This window comes from Mastigoproctus giganteus, chromosome 8 (assembly GCF_048544385.1).
Source record: "Mastigoproctus giganteus isolate SK-2022 chromosome 8, ASM4854438v1, whole genome shotgun sequence".
In the NCBI taxonomy this organism is placed as follows: domain Eukaryota; kingdom Metazoa; phylum Arthropoda; class Arachnida; order Uropygi; family Thelyphonidae; genus Mastigoproctus; species Mastigoproctus giganteus.
Window position 1 is genome coordinate 64,383,916 of NC_143582.1, and position 20,963 is coordinate 64,404,878.

At 39.7% G+C, this 20,963-nt stretch overlaps 1 protein-coding gene across 1 annotated transcript in view; it reads right to left on the bottom strand.

Annotated features, from left to right (window-relative positions):
• The window catches only part of LOC150081577 (protein FAM13A-like), a 183,577-nt gene extending 163,078 nt beyond the window's left edge, over positions 1–20,499 (bottom strand). The window contains exon 1 of the mRNA XM_090380249.1: positions 20,288–20,499. The gene's annotated coding sequence lies outside the window, so the exon portion shown is untranslated. The remainder of the gene's footprint in view (positions 1–20,287) is intronic.
• Between the last annotated feature and the right edge of the window lie 464 nt (positions 20,500–20,963).

Here is a 20,963-nt window from a genome sequence, read left to right on the forward strand (position 1 = left end):
CCAATTCACAAAGGGGGGGGGGGAATCAAACGGTTACACGAGCATTTAGAGACCTGTCTGTTAGTTAACCTGTTCCAGGGAAAATATTGAAGTCACTGGTTAAAGAAGCACTGCAGTATCATCTAGACAAGACTGTAGTAATAATTCAGACACAGCATGGATTTGTTAAGGGGAAGTCTTGTCTGACAAATTTGTATGTGAGCAGTATGGCATTAAGGGCAATGGATAAAGGAATGGCTGAGTGGGAGAAGACAGAGAGTGGTAATCAATGGACACTGCCCTTCGTGGACTAATGTTATTAGTGGAGTCGAGCAGGGTTCCGTGTTGGCCCCTTGTTGATTTCTGCATTTATGAATGATATTGATGGAGGTATATCAGGGTAATGACCAAGTTTTCAGACAATACGAAGGGTGGCAGTAATGACTATACAGTACTGCAACAGGATCTGGAAAAGTTGAGCAGGTAGGCTGAAAGGTGGTAACTGAAATTTAACATTGACAAATGTAAAGTACTAAATATGGGTAACAGTAACCCCAGAATAACGTACCAGCTGTGTGGTACTACACTCAGGGTAGTGGAGAATGAAAAGGACCTGGCGGTAATTGTGCAGTCAGATATGAATTTTCTGGGCAGTGTAGACAGGCTCAAGAGTAGCTCATGGTGTCTTGTCAATGATATACAGGAATTTTGCTAGCTGGGATAAGGTGATGCCCCCCCCTGTATAAGACAATGGTCAGGCCACACCTTGAGTACTTGTTATTGAGTTTGTTGGTGCATCAGCAACTGTGGCTATAATGCATAACTTGAGTACTGCATATACATCTGGAGGCTTCATTTTAGGAAGGACGTAGAGCTGCTGGAACGAGTACAGAGAAGGACAACGAGATTGGTAAATGGAAGAAAGGGTTGCTGTTACCAAGAAAGGCTTAAGTTCTGCAAATTGCAGCGTCGAGAATAAGCACCTACGAGGTGATCTGATCGAGTTGTATAGGTTGAATTGTTTGGGCAAACTCAATGCTGATGGGATTCTTCCTCTTGCTCAGAATACTCACCTTTGAAAGACAATTGTAGAATAGATGTGCGGAAATTTGCCTTTAGCCAGCGGGTGGGTGATAGTTGGAACAAACTTCCATCTGTTTTAGTGGAGGTCGACAACTTAAATAAGTTCAAAGCAGAACTAGACAAGCATTTGGAGTGAATGGATGGATGAAATGAGGAGGGTTTTTTTTTTCTCTTATGGATGATGCTATATAGTATAAGCTAGCTTTATTGCATCATATGCCTCTACTAATGCTAATGCTAACTCAGCCACATTACGAAAATACGTCCATAAAAATTCCTTGTGTCATTAGCGGGATTCGAATCCAACCCCCTTTTTCATTAAAAATATGATCCATTCCGGTCGCTAGAAAGCAATTATGCCTGTTGGAATATTATGTCTTATAGAGAAGTTAGGCTCGGCCAAACATAAAACGCATTTAGAAGAGCGACTTCAAGCATTATGTGACCCATGATAATATTCCAACAGGCAACTGCCTTTCTAAAGACCGGAATGGGTCATATTTTTAATGATTAACTCACTTCATCCAGAAGCTCAAAATTTGTTAGCTACGTGTTTCCTCTAGTGTTTTCAACTCTTGTGACAAAAAAGAGCTATCATAAGTCACTGAAATAAATTTATTGTACTGTACTTTAAACAGTGAATTTATTTTTATACCACGTAAAGTGATATAATTTTGTAATAAATAACGGAACAATGAGATTTCAGATTAAATTCCGAAATGAAATTACCCCAAGGGTTCACATCTGGTGAGTATGGGCTTGACACACTCAGGGTCCTGAGCTGGATATCATCATTCTTCTCTTTCTTGGTGATTCCCTTCTCTCTCTCTCTCTCTCTCTCTCTCTCTCTCTCTCTCTCTCTCTCTCTCTCTCTCTCTCTCTCTCTCTCTCAGGGTAACTCAGGAATTTTTTTTTTTTTTTTTTTTTGGCTGGTGCAGCATAAGCTTCAGGCTCCCTTGCACCATGTAGCTAATAATAATAATAATAATAATAATAATGACACCATTTTGGAGAAATGAAATAATGAATTTCATTTTGGGGGTGTAGTGTGTTCAAGAGAGAGATAGCGGGGAGTGAAGGGGGTGAGGGATTATGTTACTCATCAAAAGCTACCTGAAAGAAAAAATTTCCAGAAGGTTTTAAATTAGAGTTACACGCTATTATTCTTTGAAGTCACTGTAATAAATTTATTGTACTTCAAATTGATGAATTTTTGTTATTCGAGATACATATTGAGATAATTTAGTAATACATATGAATAATGCGAAGAAAAGAAACAAGGTTTGCAGAGCCTAATCAAATCCAAGCAGAAGTCGAGTCCGTGCGGTGTGAGATTTTTAGTGGTAAAGGAAAGATGATAGGATGCGTTACAGTCCAAGCAATACAACGATTAAGATAAAATTTTCTTTAGGCAACTTGAGTGGTAAAGTAAGAGAGAGAGAGAGAGAGAGAGTGCATCATTACGGGCGACTTTAATTTCTGTCTTATAGACTAGGAATTGTGGACATGCAGTGTACATAGTGGGATTAGTCTACTGAATTAGTTAGATGATTGACCGGTAGTAGTAAAACTTGAACAGGCGCAATATAGCCGAAGCAGCTTTTGCGACATAAAAACACAAACAACACCAGCAAGATGGCTGTTATTCATTTCAACACGATAGCGAAAGCGAAAATCGATTAAATATCCTTGACCTAGTTCTCAACAAGGATTAAAGCAGTATCAAAAATATGACAGTTCAGTAACCGACAGCGAAGAAAATGATTATAATATCATAAAACGGTTTATACCTAAAAAAATTTCTATGATCAAAGGGAAATGGTTGCGCTTTCATTACAGGAAGATGAACTCGGTGGGCTTATGTATTTCTAGAGCTCTAGAAACACATAAGTCCACCTAAACACATAAGAAACATATTACTATCAAATACCGTTCTTACTGTACGCTATTTGATACTAATGCATTATGGGAAGTGTTTAAAGGATTTATATTAGAGCCCATAAACACATCCGAAGTACACTAAGTGGAGAGAAATCGTGGGATACCTTCCTAGTAACTGTTAGGCCTATCTATCTCCCGGATAAGGGTAGTCACGCACAAGTTCACAAAACCGTTTCACAGGTATTTCCATCCATGCTTGCTGCACCGATGTCCATAATTCCGTCGCATTCCTGGGTGGAGGATCCAAAGCTCGAATGGACCACAGCATCCCAAAGATGCTCACAGGGTTCATGTCCGGTGAACGGGGAGGCTATTCCACGGTGGTAAAACCTGCGGAATGCTCTTCGAACCACGTTCTATTCGCCACGGTTCTGTGGGGAGGCGCATTGTCCTCCTGGAAGAGTCCAATGCCTTGTGGGTGCACGGTGGCCATGAAGGGAGGCAGATGGGCTGCAAAGATGGCCACGTAACCTGGACCGTTCAGAGATGCGTCTAGACGTACCAGAGGCCCCAACGTGTGCCAGTTGAACACACCTCAAACCATTACCAATCATCCACCAGCCTGAATAGTTCCTTGTTGACATGACGGGTGCATAGCTTCATGCGGTTTCCGCCAGATACGCACCCTCCCGTCCGCTAGAAATAACTGGAGACGAGACTCATCGGACCAGGAAACCCATCTCCAATCATCCAAGGTCCAGTGTCGATGTTCTTTCGCCCAGTTGTGGTGTAGAGTCCTGTGTCGTGGTGTTAGCAATGGGACTTGGGTCGGCGACTTTCGTAACGCATTGCGGCTAATGATCGCCCGATGATCTCGATGGAGACTTTTCTGGCACCTCCCTCGTTGAAGTCGGCGGTGATTTGTGCCACTGTCGCTCTCTGGTTGGCTGAAACAATGCAAGACAGACGTCGACGGCCACGTTCAACCACCACTTTTCTCCGCCCACAGCGCTGTCCGCGATGAGATGTTATTGCAGAAATGGCTATTCTCGATACACTCTTGATACTGTCGAATGGGAATAGTGAAATTTCTGTACCACCTCGGCGATAGAGTGACCCATGCATCCCTTTTTCAAAGTCGGTTACCTCGCCACGTTTATCCGTGGCGAGGTAACCGACGGTAATACGAATTACCGTCTAAGTGAATACTTAGACGAGTTTCCCAGGAACCAGGCATCCCATGAATTCTGTCCTTTCACTGTACTGCAAAAGCAGTGCCAAGGTGGGAAGTGAGAAGAATACTTAGACGGTAATACGAATTACCGTCTAAGTGAATGCAGTGTACCTATATACCTGCCAAGCGGTGGGTTCGTCCACTAGGGAGGGGCTGACAGCGTCGAGTTTCCCAGGAACCAGGCATCCCATGAATTCTGTCCTTTCATTGTACTGCAAAAGCAGTGCCAAGGTGGGAAGTGAGAAGAAAGGACTTAATGAGCAAAAGTAAAAGTGCTGCCACAGTTACAGTATATCGCGTGACCATGGTTCATAACTATAAGAGATGTGATAAAAAAAAGTTCAATTTTGTAAAGTTTGATTTTTTTAACTTGAAAATGAAGTGTTGTAGTGAGTTGCGACTTATCGTAACGTGTGCATCATCCATTTATCTGCAGTCAGTCGGAAACAACTCACAGAGAAAACAAGGTGTTTTATGTGTTCTTTTCATTTTAAAATGAATACTTTTATTAAGCAGCGAATTTTCCACAAATTTTGTTTCAAATTAGGGAAAAGTGCAAGTGAAACCCAAAAATGATAAAAACAGCTATCGAAGAAGACGTTATGTGCCGTTCGAAGACTTTTCAATGGTTCCAAATGTAGAGCAGATAAGTCAACTGAATCTTCGACAGACCACTTGTCTGTCGAAGATGACCTTTGCTCTGCCGGCCCTATAACTTCAAAAAACCAGTAATCCAATCGCTCGTATTTATCATCTAATCACGAGTTATCGATCTTTAACTATTTGAGAAGTGGAATGAAACTGGTATGTTTATTGGACGTGTCAATCAGTTTTACACCAGATTTGGGAATGCAAAACATTTCAGCCAGGTTGGAGCTTCGCATTCTCAATTTCGCATTCGCCTGCAGAGAGAGATAGCAGCGAGTTCTCTCATGTCAGGATCTTCGTCAAAGTGTTGCAGCTGACCTGCACTTTGTTCGTTCCATCATTTGTGATGGAACGAATCATAGATGCATGACAATGACCCGCAAAAAAGGCCCAGTCCTCTCCAAGTCCTAAACAAGCAAAACAATCTCAAATATGACGGCCATGCTTATCGTATTTTCTGACTCAAAATTCATTATGAATTTGTCCTGCATGATCAAACAGTGAACCAGGAATACTAAAAAACAGTTCTACGGTGACTGTGCGATGCTGTTCAAAGAAAACGTGCTTACATTATAACAACGCCCCTGCACACTAGGGGCTTTTCATTCAAGAATTTCTTGCGAAGCACTCCATTACTGTGGTCTCCCATCTGCCATATTCACTGATTTCACAAACTGTGATTTCCCCCCCCCCTTTTTTTTTGTTTCCGAAGCTTAAAGCCTCATTGAAAGGTACAGATCTGAAACTACTAAGGAAATAATTCAGAGAGCGACACGGCTATTAGCAATTCCAAAAGAATCCCATCAGGAATACTATCAGAAGTTGCAGAAGCGTTCAGTTGGTATGTATAGTGTCAAAGAAACCTACTCCAAAGGAAATCATCTGAACAGATCTGAATAGACGGTAGGCTTAATTTCCCAAATATTAGTTCAATTCCCGAACTTGCAAAATATGAGTAGGAAATATCGTTGGCGAAGAAAGCCAAGTACGGCGAAAAGGATTTCTACCCATACATGAAGGCAAAGAAGCAGAACGTAAATTCGATAAGCCCTTGCAAGATTAAAGTGGTGGTTTAATCGAAAATCCTGTCGCAAGTCGGTCGAACTGAATAGGTATTTCGCAACTATCTGCCCTCGTGGGTAGCACAGTTGGCATAATTATCGTCCTCCCCACAAAAGGTGGAAAAGACCTGCGTTCGAATCCAGTCGGTGACGTGAGCAATTTTTATGGGCCTTTTCCACAACGTGGCCGAGTATGTCAGGGAGAATATTTTTTCTCCCGGAAACTCGGATTTTTCGTCCACCAAACAGTAAATCGACCACAGAACACACGCAATTTGCAAACAATATATACGACGCAATATGGCCTGAGTTGCTGATGCGCCTAAAACCCAGCAACAAACATAGATGCATTAACAATGCAGCTATCTTTGCTATTGAAACCACATTAGTGACAAGGAGGAACACTAAAGCTGAGTTGAGCCGTTGTAAAATACGCGACATAATGATATCAGAGAAGCACCTATTCGACAAGCTACTGAGATTGAGAAAGAGAGAGAGTATAAAGCCGAAGGGAAGGATGGTGCATCCCAAATACCTAATTTATTCTTTTTTTGTTAGGGTATTATTATTAATTTTTAAAACGTTTTTTTATTTATTATTTACATACAGTACATACAGACATTCCTGACATTCAAATTTTTAACGGTTATTATAACCTTGAAGCAGATTGCGAGGCTTTCACGATTAGAATGTTAGTGGTAGTGGATACTGCACTTGCTCTGACACGACCCTGCTAGAACCAAGTTGCCACTTTTCATAGACTAACAAAGTTTGAACGACGTTCTAAAATACCCTGAATGATCACTGAATTATGACCACCTACCTAATACTTCGTAGATCCTCCTTTACAGCAGCTATCTGACGTGGCATTGATTCAACAAGATATCGGAAGCGTTCGGGAGGTATGGCGAACCGAAATGTGTGTAATGCGGCTAGCAATGCAGGTATGGAGGTGATTGATGTATCCAGACGCCTGATATGCCTTTCCATTGTGTCCCACAAGTGCTCTATGGGATTGATATCGGGGGAGTTCGGAGGCTAATCGATATGCTGGAAGTCAAAACTGTGTTCCTCAAACCGTTCCTGCACATCAAGTGCCCGATGGCTCGGCGCATTGTCCTCTTGGAAAACACCATCGCCATTCGGGCAAAAGTGTAACATAGCGGTATGTACACAGTCACCAAGCAGTTCACGATAGCGGAGACCACTGATACGTTGTTCCACATGCACCAGGGGTTCGCGTTCCTGCCAGTGAAACATGTTCCACACAATACAACCGCCTCCATCTGCCTGCACTTTTGATACCAAGCATGATGGATGAAGGGCCTCAAGTTTTTGACGCCAAATCCGTACACGACCATCCACGGTGTGGAGTAAATAACGTGACTCATCCGACCAGCACACCTTCCAGTCTCCTAATGTCCAACTTGCATGCTCTTTGCATCAAGCGAGTCTTTTACGCCGATGAACCATGGTTAGGAGAGGATGCCGTAGGATTCGTCTGCTGGTATAGCCCATACGGGAAAGCGTGAGACACATGGTCATGCCAGATATTGTTCAGGGTTGGCCCATGTTGTATTGGGTAGTCAACTCTTCAACAGTGCTGCGCCTGTTCGCCTGTACGAGTCATCAGACCGGGCTCTCATCTCTAACACCAACCTTTTGCCAACCTTTGCAGTTTTGCCGTCGGGTCGTTATTTGACCATTTTGACGCCAGTCCTGGTGCACTTTAACAACGGCGGCTCTGAAACACCCCACCAGTTCAGCCGTTAGGGAAATCAAGGCACCAGCTCGTCGAACTCCCACAATCTGTCCTTTATCAAAGTCTCCTATAAATTCTTCCTTTTGCCCATCAGGCTCGGAATTTTACTACCTACTGAACCATTGGCACCTTATCTATGCTACGTAGGTCGACTAACTGCGCATCTCGTACCTCACGTTGTCAACGGGTCTCAAATTCAGTTTTCATAGGGGTGGTCATAATTCAGTAATCACTCAGTATATGTTCCCAAAATACGTATTATGTATCGACATTGTGACATCTTTACTAACAATAACAAATGGAATATTAGTAAGAGAGGAGCTAATCGCTCCTCTTAATTGACCGATTATATTATTCAGGAAGTGACCCACATTGATTTAACTGATTGTGCCATGCACATTATATCTAAAAGGGACCAACTAAGAACGCCAGCCATGGATCCCTAAGAACCTATATCTATGCCTTAGACCGACTAACTCAGCCACGGAGGACTGGAACAACAAAAAAATATCAGTCCCTGGGTGTATCCTATTATAGTGAAAAAGAGGGGAGATGATTGCATCTAGCCATTAGTAATTTGAATTAAATCTTTAGATCCAGGGACTGTTCCTTTAGACTGGAGAAGTATCAGTGTTGCCCAGTTCATAAACGAAGAGCCAAAAGAGTGATGGGCAACTATAAACTATGGAGGTTTACTCCTATGTTGGTAAAATTATGGAATCTGTGGTTAAAGAATAGGTCTCAGCACGGTTTCGTGAAGGGAAGATCTTACTATGATATTATGAAGCAAGTGGATGTGAGAAACAATTTTGGCATTATATACCTAGATTTTAGTAAGGCTTTTGATACAGTTCCTCATGAGCAGTTATGGTGTAAACTAAAGCAGGTCAGGATAACAAGGAAACCCATTAGTGAATTAGAAATTGCATGTAGGATAGGAAACAGAGTGGTCAGAAATGGGTATTCTTCAGCGTGACTGGAATAAAAATAAACCAACCAACCAACAACAATTATATTTTAGGGTTACCCAGAATTTCTCCCATATATTCATATATGTATTGTGTCTGTAAATTTCGTGTGTCCTCTGGTCGATCTGCCTGTTTTGCTGGAAGAAAAAAACCTTGCTATCTATGCCTTAGACCGACTAACTCAGCCACGGAGGAATGGAACAACAACAAAAAAAAAAAAAAAAAAACAAATGAGGGTCCCCTGTAAATGATTACATCTACCCATATATTTATTTTGTCTGTAAATTGCGTGTGTTCTCTGGTCGATTTGCCTGTTTGCTGGACGAAAAACTCCAGTTTCGGGGGGGGGGGAATCTTGCTATCTACGCCTGAGACCGACTAACTCAGCTACGGAGTGAAAAAAGCCCACTAAAGTTCCTCGCGTCATCAACGGGATTCGAACCCGGGCCTTTTCTACCCGGTGTGGGGAGGATGGTAACGATCCCACTGTGCTACCGCGCAGATGGACTGGAACAACAAGTGGGGCTGCTCAAGCCAAGACCTCTCTTGTTTCTTATCTTCTTATATGATATTGATGAAGAAATACGCAAGTGTTTAAGCGCCAAAGCGACTAAAGCTATGAGGGATAATTATATTCTGTCTGTAACTGCACGTATTCTTCGATCGGTCTGCTGGTTTTCTGGACGAAAAACACGAGTTTCCAGGAAAAAAAAAAAAAAAAAAAGAAAAGAAAAGAAAAGACCATATAAACTTCGCCTGAAACCGACAGCTGAGTTGTGAAGGAGCTTATAAAAATTCCTTGCGCCTCGGGACCTTTTGCACCAGGTGAAGGGAGAGGTGATTATAACCAATATGCCACGGGCAAGGTATGAAGAAGTAGGGAAGAAGTTGTCAAAGTTTGCTAATGTCTTTAAAGGGTGGGAGGGTGTTAATCATTTAACCACACTATACTGCTTCAAAAGGATTTAGGCTGCTTGCAAGTATGGGCTGAAAAATGGCAGCTAAAGTTTATAGTAAATAATACTTAATTATTTACTATAATTAATACTACAATAATACTCCGGCACGACAACCAAGTCAGTAGAGTTTACAATAAATCGTCAATACAAAAATATTTATCGTATTTAGTAGTCACGGGCTTGAACCCCGGTCCACTCAAGGAACGCATGTTATGCACTCTCGCTCCTGACCATGTATGCAGTGGCAGCAGATGTAAAAGCATCTCTGCGACTATTACTCCTACCTCTTAAACCTCTCTCAATAATGTGCTGGGGGTAACCTTCTTTGCACCCTCCTTAGAGGTTCTAAATATTTCTTTAGATATAGAACCTCTAGGGAAGGTCGCACCATCGGCTTATAGAGAGGAACAATGACCTTCTTCTGTCTGCTTGCACGGTTCCGATAAATCATAACTGAAACACCATGTGCCCTTCTTGCTGTCTACTTACACAGTATATTGAATGTCTTGTCTTTCTTTATTGTAATCCTCAAGTCTTTCTCATCCCGGACATCCTTTAATTCCTCTTTCCTTAAACTGTCCTGCCATTTTTCTGTTCCCCAAGCGCAATAATCTGCATTTAGTATCATTAGATTGGTGAAAAGGAAAGCATTATCGCTATAAAAAACGACTTAGATGTCGTCTGCAAAAAACTTAGCAACTATACACCTTAGGGAAGAACTGATTGGGGAATTAGTGAAATGAATGAGAAAATAATTGTCTGAGAAAAGATTGTCAGAGGTTCCCAAACTTTCTCGGTTCATGGCGCCCTTAGTGTCCCAGTAATTTTTTCACGGCACCCCTAGGCCAAAAGAAATACCTAACACAGTGGTTTTCGACCTTTTAATATATACCTATATAATAATTTTATTTTTTATATAGATGTACTAAATAAAGATCAATTATAGATCACTACAAAATTAAAAAGATACGGTACAATGGATACTGTACACCTTTTTATAATGAAATAAATGTACAAATTTCAAAAAAATATAAAATAAAATTATAACTTTAAGTAACTTAAACCGAAATTACACGGCACCCCAAGAATGTTGTTGCGGGACCCTAGTGGTGCCGCGGCACCCCGGTTGAAAACCACATTCAGCTAATGGAACGTTGGAAAAGTTCCTGTAAGTGTTGCCAAAGCAGCGAGTTTAGCAAAATTCAAGGAAGAATTGGATAGCAACGTTTTCACGACTGGAATAACATGAGTTTTTTTTTTTGTTTGTTTGTTTGTTTGTTTGTTTTTGGGTTTTTGGTAGATAGAGAATAGCTTCGGTTCCTTGCATTTTCAGAAGTGAAACTATAAATTCTAAGCCCCCATTTCCGTCTGGTTACCGATTGCCCCACATGGTCCTAAAAAAATCATACTAAACCAGCCTGACGGTTGGTTTGATATAATTTTTTAAGATCAGTCGTAGTGGACCTGGCAGTATGGTAGTTTCGCCACTAACCATTTTAATAGCAATAACATCCCGATAGTTGTAATGAAAGAGGCATTTTAGAACACATAATTCATCGTACCTTATCATGAATAGGCGTCACCGCTGATGATCAAATCAAGTTCCACTCCTATCTGAAAAAAAAAAAGGTACCGTTAGAGTGGGCTCAAGAATTCGTCTTCCAGCATATCGACTGGCCTCCGAACTCCCCGGATATCAATCCCATAGAGCACTTGTGGGACACTATGGAAAGGCAGAAGTGAAAGAACGTTGCCTAATCTGATGCATACTGGTTTCTGCTGCATCACGCTGATAGGAGGACTGTAATATAGCGAAAACAGTATGACACGAGTTATCTGGAAACTGTTTTCCACCAGGCGCACACTTTCATGGTTGCAGTGTATCCGGTGGAGTGTTATCCTGATGCAGTGTTTTAACAGAATAATACCTTTACTTTATTATTAATTAATTAATTAATTATTAATTAATTAATTAATTAATTAACTCTTGATCTATACGAAGTTTGTTTCAATTATATATATGCACACAGATATACACTGAGTGATCACTGAATTATGACCACCGCTATGAAAACTGAATGCGACCAATTGACCACGTGAGGTACGAGAGTGCGCAGTTAGTCGACCTACGTAGCATAGATAAGATGTCAGTGGTTCAGTAGGTAGTAAAATTCCGAGCGTGATGGGTAAAAGGAAGGATTTATCGGACTTTGATAAAGGACAGATTGTGGGTGCTCGACGAGCTGGTGCCTCGATTTCCTAAACAGCTGAACTGGTGGGGGTATTCGAGAGCCGCCGTTGTTAAAGTGTACCAGGACTAGCGTCAAAATGGTCAAACGACCTGAAGGTAAAACTGCAAAGGTCAGCGAACGGTTGATTTTAGAAGTGAACGCCGGGTCCGACAACTCGTACAGGCGAACAGGCGCAGCACTGTTGAAGATCTGACTACCCAATACAACATGGGCCAACCCGGAACAATATCTGGCATGACCATGCGTCGCACGCTCGCCCGTATGGGCTATACCAGCACGACCCCAACGGCATCCTCTCCTAACCAAGGTTCATCATCGTAAAAGACTCGCCTGGTGCAAAGAGCATGCAAGTTGACGTTAGAAAACTGGAAGGTGTGCTGGTCGGATGAGTCACGTTATTTACTCCACACCGTGGATGGTCGTGTACGGATTTGGCGTCAAAAACTTGAGGCCCTTCATCCATCATGCTTGGTATCAAAAGTGCAGGCAGATGGAGGCGGCTGTATGGTGTGAGGCATGTTTCACTGGCAGGAACTTGGACCCCTGGTGCACGTGTATCAACGTATCAGTGGTCTCCGCTATCGTCAACTGCTTGCTGACTGTGTAAACCCCGCTATGTTACACGTTTTCCCGAATGGCGATGGTGTCTTCCAAGATGACAATGCGCCGAGCCATCGGGCACTAGTTGCAGGAATGGTTTGAGGAACACAGTTCTAACTTCCAGCATACCGACTGGCTTCCGAATTCCCCGGATATCAATCCCATAGAGCACTTGTGGGACACTATGAAAAGGCATATCAGGTGTCTGGATACACCAATCACCTCCATACCTGCATTGCTGACAGCTTGGTTGGCCATACCTCCTGAACGCTTCCAACATCTTGTTGAATCAAAGCTACTTCGGATAACTGCTGTACTGGGGGCAAAAGGTCATAATTCAGTGATCACTCAGTGTATATACAGTATAATAAAATTACACACATAGATAAATGTCTCTCTCACACACACACACACAAATTTATATTACATAATTTTTGACATGTCACAAGGATAGAACTGTATAGAACTATTTCCAGGAACATAAAAATGAATTCAGCCTACTGCAGTGGTCTCCCTAGTCACCAAACCTCAATCCAATTGTATCTGTGGGATTAAATGGAACAAGCTCTTAGGATTAAAGATCCGCAACCATCCAATTTATAAGAACTCTGAGAAAAAATTGAGTTAACAAGGATCAAGGCTATGAGGCAGGCTATCGACACCTCGTTGAGTCCATGCTTTGACGAATCCAGGTTGTTATGAGGCTAACCTGTGACCTGCCCACTGTCAGATAGGGCCATATAATAATGTGGCCACTCAGTGAACAGTACATATTACAGTATTAGTATTAACCGCCATAAGTTTGCCCTCTTCACCAGAATTGTATAATGTCTGTTGAAGTGTTACCGGGGCCGATTTACATGTGCGATTTACTTAAAGACCGATTTACTTAAAGCTTCAAAACCAGGAATACTCACGGCAAAAACCCTATATCCAAAGCCTGGAAACAGCCTCTCGAATGAAGGGTACCTTAGCAATTCCTCCAGTAGTTACGGAATCAAACCCAGACCTTTCCAAACAAGTGGCAGATGGCAATGCATCATGCCAACCAGGCCGAACGGTGTGTGCTAGTGTACAGTGCACTGCTACTCAAAGCGTGGTCCATGGACCGGTGAGGTTCTGCGACGAATTGGAAATTAGTCGCGGACGTTAACCGAAGTAATTCAGTGACTCAACGTTTTCAAAAGGTTTATAAGCGCAAAAAATAATAATAATAAAATAAAATTAAAATATATATATATTTTATATAGAGTATAAAAAATTTATAAGAGGTAAAAAAAAGTAAGAAAATAAGTAAAATATATATGAGGAAAAGGAGGCAAGAAAGTAGGTAAAAGCAATCTAAGGCAGCAATCTAAAAGCAAGCTAAAATAAAAAAAAGTAATAAAGAAAGGAAGAGAAAAAAAGATATGAAGAAGAGTATAAATAGTTTATAGGTAGAAGAGAGAAAAATAGAAGGGAGGAAATAAATGAATTAGCGGTCTCTACTGTGTCAACTACATGCCATCTATATAAATCGTCCCTCCTTTTTCTACATTTGTTTATTTCAGTTTCCATAAATTTTTAACCAAAATTTTTAATTTTTAGTTTTTGGTAAATTTAGCAAAAATTTACCAAAATATTTGCTAAATTTTCTCCATATGCTTTGACTGTACCTTTATTGGGATGTACAGGGGATCCTCGTTATCCGAGGATAATTGCTTCCAAAAAATTCCACTTAAAACGAGGCCCAATTTTCGTAATGTTTATTATTTAAATAAAACTAAATGCAACTGTGAATAATATTTTAAGAGTTTAAGATTCTATATCTGTATAATATCGGTGTAGATACACCATAGGCAACTCTTAAAGAAAAACTATGATAGTGGTGTGAAAAGCATCATTTCATCTGTATCTCATATTGTGCTTATCCTTCACAATGAGTTGCCCATGTATTGCACTACCTCGAATAAGTAAAGCTTCACTAACAGAGAGGACTATTGTTACTTATTCTCGGTGGGCGCCACCACCCAGATGGCACCGTTTCAAATTTAGTTGGCTTTTCATCGGTAGGTGGGTTCAGATGCCCTGGTATTGCAAGTGAAGCGTTACTTATTCGAGTTAGTCCAATACATGGGCAACTCGTTGTGAAGGATGAGTAGATATTGTGTGTCTACACCGATATTATATAGTAATGTTTATCACGTACTTGTACATAGTAAAAAATGGATGAAGAAACTGAAAAATGAGAAAATTATTTTATTAGACATTTTTTATTATAATATGTTACACAATGTAAGGTTAAGTAAAGTTTATTTAAGTTGCACTATTTTTCAGTTGTACGAATAAATAATGAATCCAGAAGTTGTTCGTGTTTTTTTTTTGTTTTTTTTTGTCATAATTTTTCAGATAAAATTGTGTCGTGGCATTTAGTTATGTCTTTAACTTCAAGCTAAACATTTGGTGCACGATCATGAAGAAGATCGTTCTCACAAAAAAAAAAAAAAAAAAAAAAAAACTGGTCAATTTTCTCAGGGAAAAAAAAAAGTTTTAATTCTTTAACTTTCACATCCTCGTAACTGCGGGGCTCGGATACCGGGGACCCCCCTGTATTTTACATCAGAAATTGAGACACGTTATTGCCGTTTCTACTTGCAACCCTTGTGGTTGACGCTCAGCCGTCAAGGCAAAGACACCATATTCTAAGTTATATCGAAATATTCAAATATTCTTTCTTGTTCTTCTAATTCTTTATATATATATTTGTGTATATTTTTACCTCTTTTCCATTTTTCCTCTCTTTTACCTATAAATTACTTTTCGCTCTTCTACTCATAAACTATTTATACTCTTCTTTTTATATTTTTCTCTCTTATTTCTTTATTATTTTCTTATAACTGTCTGTTAGGTTAGCAGTTATTCTGCCAGTAAAGTGCTAAATTTTGGATAAATCATTACAACTTTATTACAATTTCTTTATCCAGACCCATTGGCTTATTATTAGGTCCTGTTACTGACAAGTAACAAAACAGATAACTTTTGTTTATTATTTATTATTCGGATGTGCTGAATGGTGCTAACCCATGACATCGTACATCAATGTATCCTATTAGGATGATTGGCAATAATTTTAGTATTAATATATCATCAATTTCATTTTTTCCCTTCATCTTTGGAGGCTTCTCTTTTGGTTATGCGCTGGTCCCACAGGAGTTAGTTATTGTTGGTGACTCTACTGTCAGGGAGACGGGTAATATATTGTGTAAAAAGGATGGTGGAACAGGACCAGGTTATATCTGCCAGGGGCAAAAGTTGATGATGTAGAGCATCTTTTATGGGCACAAACGTGTTGTACATGTTGACACCAATGACATTAAGAGTAGGAGCTGCAGATTTACTCAACAAGTACAGGTCGATGTTGAAAAAAAGCCGTGAGTTAGGATTAAATTTGAAAGTGTCTGCAATTCTGCCCAGACACGATAGGAGGGAGTATATGATAGCCTTGTCAATCAATTCGGCTTTGGAGGGATTGTGCAAGGCTGTTAGGGTAGAATTTTTTTCAGCGTGGTCTGTGCTTGTTAACAGGAGAGACTGCTTCTACAGGGATGGGATACACTTAAATAGAAAGGGTGCAAGAGTGTTTGCTGATGCTATCGGGAAAGCTTTAGGTGGGTCGCAAAACTGCTAGCTTGGGGGAAGGGATTCTGAGATTAAAAAGTTAAAATTAGACGCAGGCAGAGGTGAAGGTGATTCTTGCACTACTTCTATTAGACTGAGTAGCGGCCTGGAGCGAGGGGTGTTGGGGGTTTCAGAGACTGATGGTAGTCATCATGAAACAAATAAATGCATGCAATGTGTTAGGGTAACTAAGAATAAGAATAGGTGCATGTATACTTGCATTTACACCAATGCTAGAAGTATAGTAAATAAATTTGATGAATATGAAGTGCTGGTCAAGACATCAAAGGCAGATATCGTTGGGATATCAGAGACGTAGTGTCACAGAGATATTAGGAATGCAGAATTGGAATTTGAGGAGTACAATGTGTACAGAAAGAATAGACAGGATAGGAAGGGTTATGCTGTTAATTAAGAAAATCATAAAATCAAAGGAAGTGCATCCTGTTGACATCGATGAACAGTGCAACGTTGAGTCAGTTTGGTATGACATAAGCACTGGGAAAGTAAAAATAAGAGTAGGAGTGTGTTATAGGCCTAATGGCTCGAATGAGTTCAATGAACAATTGTACAGAGAAATAAGAATGGGCCAGTAAATCAGAATGTCTTATAATGGGGGATTTTATCTTCCCAGATATTAACTGGAACTGGTGGGCTTGTCACTTGCACACTAGCAAGACTTTTCTGGATTTATTGGATGATTGTTTTCTGCAGCAGCATGTTCGAGAGGCAAACAGAGGGTAATGCTATTGATCTGGTTATCAGCAGATAACCAGATAATTCGTGTATTAAAAATTTGCAGATAGAGGAACCACTAGGTGGCAGTGATTACAGTGTACTAATGTGGGATTTACTTAAAGATATGATTACCATCAGGGGTAAAGGAAAGGAAAGGTAACTACAGTGGTCTCAGACATTTTTTTTAATTTCTCTACAGTGGGACCAACTGATGATGATACCAACAGCAAATTGGAAGTGGGATGCATTCAAGGAATTAATCGGGAGCTACTACACTTTTCATACCTATTAAGAAATATTGTTCAACGCTTAGGCCTAAATGGTTGTCAAACGAACTAATGAGACTCATGGTAAAGAAGAAAAATGCATGGGATGCATATAAATTATCAGGCGACACAGAAGCCTATGGCAAAAATTAGCCAGTCTGTAATCAAGTCATAAAGGAGAATAGGCAAGCGAAGATAGATTAAGAGAACTCTTTGGCAAAGGATGCTAAGAAAAACAGCAAGGATTTCTTTACTTATATAAACTCTAAACGGAAGGGGATGAATCAGATTGGTCCTCTTGATATCGATGGTTCGACTGTTGATGATCCTGCTCAGAAAGCAAACAAACTCAATGAGTACTTTTCACCTACATTCACACATGAGGAGTTATTAAGGAAGGAAAATGCAAGAAGTTTATCAAATTGTAACAAGGTGCTTAATGATTTTGTAATAACTGAGAGTAAAGTGGAGGGAAAATTGTTGAAGTTAAACATAAGAAAGGCACCTCAGGTGGATGGGATCTATCCAGTTATATTAAAAGAGGCGGCAAAGGAACTATGCATACCCATAATTATGAGAGCATCCTTGGACTCAGGGGAAGTCCTCACGGGCTGGATGTGCAAATTCACAAAGGGGATCGAATGGTGACACGGGTAATTACGGACCAGTTAGTTTAACTTCTGTTCCAGGTAAAATAATGAAGTCATTGGTTAAAGAGCTGATATAGGATCACCTAGACAAGACAGCAATAATTCACACCCAGCATGGGTTTGTTAAGGGAAAGCCTTGTCTGACAAATTTGATTGGATACTATGATGTGATTACAAAGGAACTGGATGCAAAAAATAATTTTGACATCATATACTTGGATTTCAGGAAAGCTTTTGACACTGTTGCGCATGGAAGATTACTGTACAAATTTGAGCAAAATGGTATTATGAGTAAGTTGCTAAAATGAATAAAAGGGTGGTTGAGTGGGAGAAGGCGGAGAGTGGCAATCAATGGACGCTGCTCTTCGTGGACTGTTATTAGCGGAGTACCCCAGGGTCAGGTGTTAGGACAGCTATTGTTTTGTATATTTATCATTGTTATTGATGAAGGTATATCAAGCTGAATGTCCCAGTATTCAGATGATACAAAGGTTGGCAGGGTTGTTAATGACAGTAATGGCAGTGTGCTACTGCAACAGAATCTAGAAAATTTGGGCAGATGGGCTGAGAAGTGGCAACTGAAGTTTAACATTAACAAATGCAAAGTACTGCATATGGTAGAAGTAACCCCAGAAGAATATACAGACTGTGTGGTACTACACTTAGGGTGGTAGAAAATGAAAAAGACCTGGGAGTAATTGTGCAGTCAGATATAAAGTTTTCTGGGCAATGCAGACAGGCTGCAAGAGCAGGTCTTGGGGTTTTGTCTATGATATACAGGAATTTTGATAGTAGGGAAAAGGAGGTGATTATCTCTTTGTATAAGACAATGGTCAGGTCACACCTTGAGTACTGAGTACAGGTCTGGAGGCCTCATTTTAGGAAGGATGTAGATTTGCTTGAGCGTGTACAGAGAAGGGCAACAAGATTGGTGAGGGGAATGAAGGGATCCTCTTACCAAGAGAGGCTAAAGTTCTGCTAGGTGATCTGTTTGAGGTGTATAAGGCCTTGACTGGGTTGAGCACGGTGAACTCTGATGGGATCCTTCCACTTGCTCAGATTACGAACCTAAGGGGGCATAAATTCAAATTGAGGAAAGAAGTTGTAGAATAGATGTGTGGAAATTTGCCTTTAGCCAGCAGGTAGTTAATTGCTGGAACAAACTTCTATCTATCGTTGTTCCGTGGCCAGGCGCATAAGTACACGTGCCTTAAGTGACTGCTAAATACGGTGCATTTTCTTGTATTCTGTCTATCTTGTGAACTTCTCCGACCGTTTGGTCGTCCCGGAATATAAACAGAAAATTTATTTATTTAAGTTCATACCTTAAATAAATTCAAGGAGGAACTGGACAAACTTTTCGAGGGAATGGTTGCGTGAATTTTTTTATTTATTATTATTTTTTTTTTGATATATTAATTTTTTGTTGATGCTACATAAGTTGCTTTCTTGCATCACATGCCTCTATTACTATTATAGCTCGAGGGAACCATACATTTTCTTTCAGTATTAAGTAGGCTGTTTTCCACTTTTCTTTCTAATGTACACAGCTTTACTCTCTTGTTTATACATTATATATATATATATATATATATATATATATATATATAATTCTCCATATTTTCTTATTACGTAATATCACAGTCTAATGTAATTTTAATCGTTTATTCGAATATTAATTAGTTCCGTTAAATTTATTATACATAATATCATTCCCAATTTATATACCTTTATTTTATATCTTGATCTGTACAAAATTTATTTCCATTGTACATATATGTACACACACACACACTTATATATATATATATATACACACACAATTTCAATTACATAATTTTTGACAGTTCTAAATTTAACAAAATTCAGAATTTTTTTCTAAATGATATCTAAAACACCTGTTAGTAACACATTCTAATACATAAATATATAATAACTTCAGGAGAATAGAAAAGGGGTATTAAATCAAATTACAAAAATTCAAAACATTACTTTTACTTTTCAGGGAAAAATCCGGAAGTGAAAAATTTCGCATGGCACGTTTGCTACTGATTAATACTGGAATAATATTATGGCGCAGGAAATGTTACAGTAAGCAGGCGCAATGCGATCACAGCGACACAAATTTAACTGCTAGCCTTGAAACACCAAAATTACTACTCTGAAAAACTAAAGGCCTAGAATAGACACACACATACACACACATATATTCCATATGTAAACCGAAGTTACATGTTTCCTGTTCGCTAAATACAATATTTACTCATACACACACATAAATGCATGTCACATACATACCAGTAAGTGTATATCCCACACTTTGCTGCAGAAGGTGAATTTAATTATTTTTTTTTTTAATTTTTAAAGTAATAATTCCTAATTAAACCTACAAAGTCAACTAAATCATCCGTAAACGAACTTTTTATGTTATTCAAGTAATAAATTGGAAGAAACTTGATAAAAGATCGGTTATAAAAAATGATTTTATGAATGAATTTTATAATTTTTACTAGAACATTCAAAACAACAGGGAAAAGTAGAGTACTTACGATTGTGGGTAATCTTACAACTGTGAACTCAATCTTCGGCCATTCTACATGTCTCCAGTAGTAGAGGTGAACAAATGACAAACGATATGGAAATATTAGGTCAAATATCTAAATGCTGTTCCGCACGTGCCGTCACTCAGAGTGAATGGCTCCCGCTCGTCGCAGCGCGCATCATTCTCCAGCTTCAGCTCATGGTTCGATAACATGCACCACTGATGAGACTTTCAGTGTCAAGGCTGCTCTACTGCTGTTGCTGCCGCATCCACTAGAGTGCGCATCTGGTGCAGCAGTGGAGATACCCCTCCCCCCCCTCAACTTCCATCTAAGAGATGTAGGAAGGAGAAAATAATCGGCATCCAGCGGCTTTCAAGGAAGCGGAAAAGAGCAGAGGTGAAAGAAAGACAGTGCAACATGGGACTTACAAATTCGCTATTGTAAACAAACATTAAAAAAAATATCGATTACTTATGCTGTTCTTTTTATTACTATCAACAGGAATTATTTCTCAATAGTATTACGGTGTTATTTTCGTATGAGCGATATTTAAGGGAAATGCTTAGTCGAAATCCACAGAAATTAAGATCCAGAAATATTTAAGAAATATGAAATAAATCCAAATATTTCATAAATATAAATCATTAAAGTTATATTTATATTATCTCTTAGAATAATAATA